General features: G+C 38.4%; 1 long non-coding RNA gene across 1 annotated transcript; it reads left to right on the forward strand.

The window, feature by feature from the left end:
- Positions 1–2,946: 2,946 nt before the first annotated feature.
- On the forward strand, positions 2,947–6,482 carry LOC117468213 (uncharacterized). The gene is made up of 3 exons (XR_004554441.2): positions 2,947–3,152; positions 4,179–4,268; positions 4,794–6,482. It is a non-coding gene; the product is annotated as an uncharacterized lncRNA (long non-coding RNA).
- Positions 6,483–6,755: the final 273 nt, after the last annotated feature.

Consider the following 6,755-nt stretch of genomic DNA (forward strand, 5'->3'; position numbering starts at 1 on the left):
GGGCACGTACAATTTGCGAATGAGTTCTGCCTTTTGTAAACTGAATGTATCAATAATTTGTCAATAAATCAGGCCGAAAAAGTACACGTCCCACCGTCCGGGACGTGTACTTTTTCGCACACTGTAAGCCCACAAAACACCCCAAAAACACCAACAAAAAGCAAGAAAAGTAAAGAAAATCAAAACCACCACCGATAAACTATATTAAATAAACACCCATTACACAAAAATAAACGGAAAATATAACGAAAAAAGTCTCGCTCTTCTCTTTCTGTCGCACTCCAAAAACTCCCAGCATGCACCAGAAGAAGAAGAAGAAAAAGAAAAAGAGGAACGATTATACATCCATGGAACTACCAGACACATGGCAGCAACGTTCCCTCTGCTTCATTCATTTCTCCTGTTCAACAGGTTAGTAGTGTGTACACAGATTATGTCATATTTCGATCTAAGAAGTGTGTTTGAAACTGTTTTATGTGTAGTTTAATGTCATTCTGTGAGCTACGCCACTAGCGTGTGGCTAATGGCGTCCGCTAGCTTCTTTAGCACAGGCTGTTGCTCCCTGAATAATGTAGGGCTCTACCATGTTACCATGTGTATGACTCCCGTGCACTAGTTTGGCTTACATTTCAAATGTATTCTGTTTGTATACATATGTGAAATGCTGGTCTGAGGTCATAATTGTTCATATTATTTAAATGCTAAAGCACTAATGCTATGCTAATAGTGTGCCTGTACAACATAGCCATGTTAAAGTGAGTACAGTCAACCGGGTTGTGTGTGTTATCTGTAATCACTGTATTATATACTGTAAATGAAAAAGGCTTTAATCCTTCATGAAAGTCATAATATGGCATGTGGATTTATGTCTATTTTTGATTAGAGACAAATATGTCATACGGTTATTTTGATTTGCTAAATGGATGTTTACATTCTCAATTAGTTTCAGGCCTCACTGAGGCGAAGTATTGAGGTAGAAAGCTGGTGAAGCCATTTCCTGCTGGCATTATATTCTGTTTGCACAGATAATAAACCTGGTTGGCAAGAAGGAAGTCGTTTTCATTCGACACAACGCAGAGATACATGTGGCGTCAATCCAGACCGGTTACACAAAGAATGATTAGATAAATAGATATAATTTGTAAGTGAATTTATTAATTTGTTTAATACATTCTGGCTAGAACGACCACACAAACGGCAGCAACTTTCCCTCTGCTTCATTATTTTCTCCTGATCAACAGGCTTATTATCTGATTACCAGCTCTGCACAGCGGACTTGTAACACTAGCAGCAGTGGAGATGGAGCATCAGAACCTGGAGGCTTCTACTCTCCTGAAGAAGAAGAATACAGCAACAAGGATCCATTTGAAGATAGGTAAATGTAAATATTACAGTAATAGTGTACTTGCATTGTGTGGGTGTAAGGGTGTAACTTTGGTTTGAGAAGTGGGGGGGACACAAAACAGGGGGCAATGAAACATTTTCTCAATTTAATTCCATTTCCTGCCTTTCTACAAATATATTGGGGACTATAGTGTTAACACATCTTTTATTTATGCATATTTTACTAATCACTCCCCTTTCAAATTGTGTTTTTTATTTTGTACTGACCTATTGCACACAGTGGAATGATTTATTAACTCATTTTATATACAACTACTATTACATAGATGGAAATGATGACCAAACCTCCCTGAGCTGACGTTATCTCTCTCAGTCCCACAGGAGAGAGCTCTCCCTCTCCTTATTGTTGAAACAGCTTCTTATCTCCGTTAGCTCCGAGCTAGCACCAAATACTAACAACGTCTCTCTTTCTATCTCTCACACGCTCCTCCTCCTCCTCCTCCTCCTCCTCCTCCTCCATTTTACAGTTTCTTATGTTAAGATAAATTGTTGCTTGAAAAAAAAAAAGTTCTAATGCTCAATTTGTATTTGTACACATCACATGAACCTTGGTATGGAATATGAAGTCATGAATCAGTCCTGATGTAACTTTTCTGTGGTGAAAGCAGAAGGATGGAACTATTTTACACATGAATAACATTTCATTTAATCTATATAGGCCTATAGTGTAATTCATATTATTTCACTACTTTTGTAAACCAAATCTAAAACGCCCCAGAAAATAGATGAGATGAGTAAATGTGTTTTCACAAGAGTTTTGAGGTTTTCCAAAAATCGGATTTCTCATTTTCAGCTAAGTATCTCATAAGACAGTGCTCTAAGGTGAGTGACTTGCATCTCTAGCAAGACCAGAGAGTGTCCTGGATATTTTGATAAGTAACATATGGGGTGCCATGTTATAAGTACATTTAAAAGGTGATTTAAGGAGACGTCTACATATTGCGAAAATATCCTTATACTCCATAGGGTTAAGGAAAAGGGTAAGGCAATTGTATTTTTTAATATATATATTGTTTGATTTATTGATTATATTCAAAGGAAAATTAGTTTCATATGGAAGCAAACAAGAGACATAAGTATTTGAATTTGATCAGACACCGAATTTATAGCATTGAAAATAATTACTTTGAAAATCATGTATCTGAATGTTTTTTGCTCCGAATTTACCTATGTGAAATAAAAATGTTCAAATTCAGATCCCAAAAATTCAAGTGAAAAAAATTCGAAGTCAAATATTTCGGTGTTTAAAATTCGATGTAAAAAAATTCGGTGTATACAATTCGACGTCAAAAATTGCGATGCAGCATCATTCGGGCTACTCAGACAGGATAAGCAATCGAGCCCGAATGCAATCAACCCGACTTCTGGGGGACAGTGCTGTGAAGCTCAATGCTGCAAACTGTAGGCGATGGATGCATATGGGAGCAATTCTCGTAGACCCTATGTTAAAATGTCCAACTTAACATCAGAAAATTAACATGTTTATAGCCTGGATCCACAAAAACATATTCTGTATATAGTTAGATTCCCCCTTCATGACAACAGGGCTGCTTCTCCTGGCTCCTCTGTCTCACTGCTAGCTCCGTTAGCTCCATTGGCTCCGTGATGCTACAGCGGCTCAGCTCATGAGGAGAACACTACTTGAACTCGGCCGTGTTTGTTGTGTTGGCTCCTGGTGGACTATTCGTCATGCAAATATAGGATTTATCTGCGGTTAAAATAGACCGACCGTGAATGCAGTTTCTTGGGTAAGTCAACCCTGCATAAAGTACATAAAGTACTTATGTTATGTTACTGGTGTTTTTATTAAGCTAACGTTAATGAATGTTTAGAGTTGGGTTAGCATTTGAGCAATCGTAGCTCCATCTGTGCTAACGATGCTATGCGTAGCATCCCTGAGTGTATAACATTAAGTGGGATGCTACTGTATACCAAAAGGCTTCTGTGCGAGGTTGCTAAAATAAGGTCATCCTTGTACGTTAGATAGTTAGGTTACTGTATGCATTGTTAAGGTTCGTTTAAATTCGCTATGCTCTACTATAGCATACAATAGACTAGCTAACGTCAACGTATTGTTGAAGAGAGGCTTAGTGTATATTAAATCAACCTCACAATGAAATGTGTGTATCTTTAAAATATGAGCGTCACATTTCAAGATGGTCCAGAAATAACGCTCCCTTAGATATTGTAATATGGTTTGTTGAACTGGAGTTATTTATTGCAGCTAACCGCCTATCCGACGAACGACACAAACATTGTTGTTTTTAATATTATTATTACCAATGCCTCTTTTAATTGTATTATCCTCACACTTGAGAAACAGCCTCATCGTGGCTGTAGAACAGAACATGTAACTTAATGCCTGCATTTAAGGATGATGAATAGCGTAGTCAATGCTTTAGTGACAAGGAAATTATTTGTTTAAGTATTAGATATGACGTTATCTGTGACTTCAGTGAAAATTAAGCTTATCCATTGCATTTGTTCAATAGGTTTGTGTCTTACTCTTACGTGTGTGATACATATGAATATGGCATATGAAAACAAATTAATTTGACTGACTCATGAAAAACTCATCCAAAGTAACAGTAAAATAAAAAGGACATACACAATAATACTCAATCAAACTGATACAGTATAAGGACTGTGATATCCAGCAATTTCTTAAGTATAACAATAAGATTATGACCTGTTTTTAAAAGAAGATAAAAAGTAGTTTGTATGTAAAGAAGTCTGTAACCCACGCATGTAACTTTACATCTGTTTGTTCAAAGTGTCCTTAAGGTGATCCAGATAGGCTGGACCAGAGGAGGAGAGACAGATCTGGACTCCTAGCAGCAGAGAACTTCACCACCGATTCCAAGGTACACCTTTTTCATACTTTACAAAGAATGCATAAAGTAATGACTCTAATACACTGATAGACATGCCATTACACATGACTAAATACTAGACCACCTGCACATCAGTGATGTTGAGTGTACTTTCTTAGAAAAAGGTACATTTTACCAAGCAACATCACTTTTTTGTTCAACTTTCACATTTCAATGTATTTAAGGAAAAATTATTGAACATAGTGAGAACTATGACCCTTTGTCTCTGCATACTGACTGTAAAACAACATAGACAACCAAACAGAGCAAGCTTCTACAGTTGCACTAAGTTTTGATAACAGTTAAATATTATTTTAATAATACATTTATTTCAATGTTGATGAATTTAGAACGGTTTATTCATAATCTGATTATTTTTGTAATACACTGTTGGATTTAAAAAACACATTAAAATAAAAAAATCATTATATTTATAGCCCCTGAACAAACAAACACACCTCTTTCTTAAATAACACACTTGCTCTGCAATAATATGTGTTTTGATATTTCTGTTAGGAAAGGACACGCCTGAGAGACAGGACTGCTTCACCATGTTCTCTTTCTCTGAGGGTCCAGAAGAACATCCAAGAGGGAAAGGAGAAGCTGATATGATGAGATTTAAGAGCAGTACAGGACATTCACTAAGAGACACTTAGGCCCTTTCTCATTTCACTAATTGCCCTCCTCGAGACTTAGTCCCGCCCACAGGAGATGCAAGCGGAGGAGCACCGAGGAGAGAGGAGGAGAACCGAAGAGAGAGGAGGGGAAGCAGCAGGCGGTTAGAGAAATGAGAACTTCTCTCCTCTGAGCGGTCATTTTAAAGAGACGTCCATTAATGATGACAGGAGGCAGCAGCCGCTGTCTGATGGACAGATGTGTTCATGACCACTTCTATATTTACTTTGATTCATTCACAGTGCGGTGTCATGAGACAATAACAGGCTACAGATGCGGACATATACACACACATAGCCTATGTATATATTTATATAAATATATACAATTTCAGAATCAAACGGAGCACTCTCATAATAACGTAACACTATCAGAGACTGGATATACCCAAATAAATGGTGCCAATCTTCAGTCAGATGTGAATGTGTAACTTAACATTTTCAGTAAGAATAACGGACAAAAGGAGTGCAAATGCAAATACAATTTATTGAAATGTGAACTAAAAGTTATCAAGCATGAACCATCACAATTTTTTTTAAATAAAAATGAAATAATATACATAAGTTACACTAAATGTTAATCTGTTAATTGATTAAGTAAACACATTTTGTCAAATAAAGTGACAGGCTAGGCCTGTGCAGGTGGTAACAGCTATGCCCAGCATGGGCTAAGTTCTGTCGGTGCAGCTGGTGCAGGTCCTCCTCCCTCAGGCCGGGGGCCTGTACTACGAAGCTGGTTCAACCTTACCTGGATATGTTTGAGTTAGCCGGTTGGCCTAATCCAAAACATACGCGCTCTCGCTAAACGGTACTACGACTCTGGTCATCAAGTGAATCGCTCAAGCCAGCCGTGTCCTATCTAGTTAGGTGCGCGTTCACATGAAAGGGGTGGTATTTGGAGCATTAGACCAATCACAAACATGGAGAAGCATACTGACAGCGCAGCATCATACTTCCTGAATGAAAAGTCAACTATAATATTAGACATATGAAGAAGTTAAACTTTAAACATCCATGACTTAAACACTTGATCAGGATCAAAGCCTCAGAGCTGCAGCTGCAAGGTGAACACAGCTGGGAACAGAACAAGTGTTTGAATGCGTACATTAACAGGTTTATGATATCACGGCCCGTCTAAGACACGATCTGACTTTAATTACATTTGTCTCGAGTGTTTCCTCAACTTAATGTGTTGCTTAAAATAATACTTCTGCATCCAGTACGTGACACTGAGTGTTGCACGGCCAGATACGGCTCAGCTGACTCAGATAAGGAGATATATGATACATTATGAAGTGATATGCCGCGGACTGTACTTAATGTACTCTGATCCGGTTACTTATGTTGTGGCAGATATTTAAGTAAGCTTTCTTAACGTTAATGTTATAACAGTCAGATTGCTCTGAAGATGGAGGTGATATTCTATTCATGTTCACGTTCACACAGTCGGTGATTTTTGCCGGCCGTCTTTCCTGCAACGGCAGCTTTTCTGTATTTCCTTTCTCCTGTAATATGACTTGATCGCTTTAAACTCCGCACACTGAGCTCTGATTGGTCAGCAGGCAGTGCTTTCACTGAGTTGAGCTCTTAGCCTGCAACCTAACCTGCTCCCGACCAGGTTAGCCACTAATCATAAGTTACCATGGAGATCTAGCCTGCTAAAAAGAGAACCAGCTTCGTAGGACCGGAAACCCAGAGTTTTCCCTGAATTTTGCCGGCTAAGCGAAAATCCTGCTTCGTAGTATACCCCCCTGGTCCTCCTCGCAGGGAAAGACCCTCAGCCCTCTCTGGCCAAACCAACAGA

The sequence above is a fragment of the Pseudochaenichthys georgianus genome, chromosome 22 (genome assembly GCF_902827115.2).
Source record: "Pseudochaenichthys georgianus chromosome 22, fPseGeo1.2, whole genome shotgun sequence".
In the NCBI taxonomy this organism is placed as follows: Eukaryota; Metazoa; Chordata; class Actinopteri; order Perciformes; family Channichthyidae; genus Pseudochaenichthys; species Pseudochaenichthys georgianus.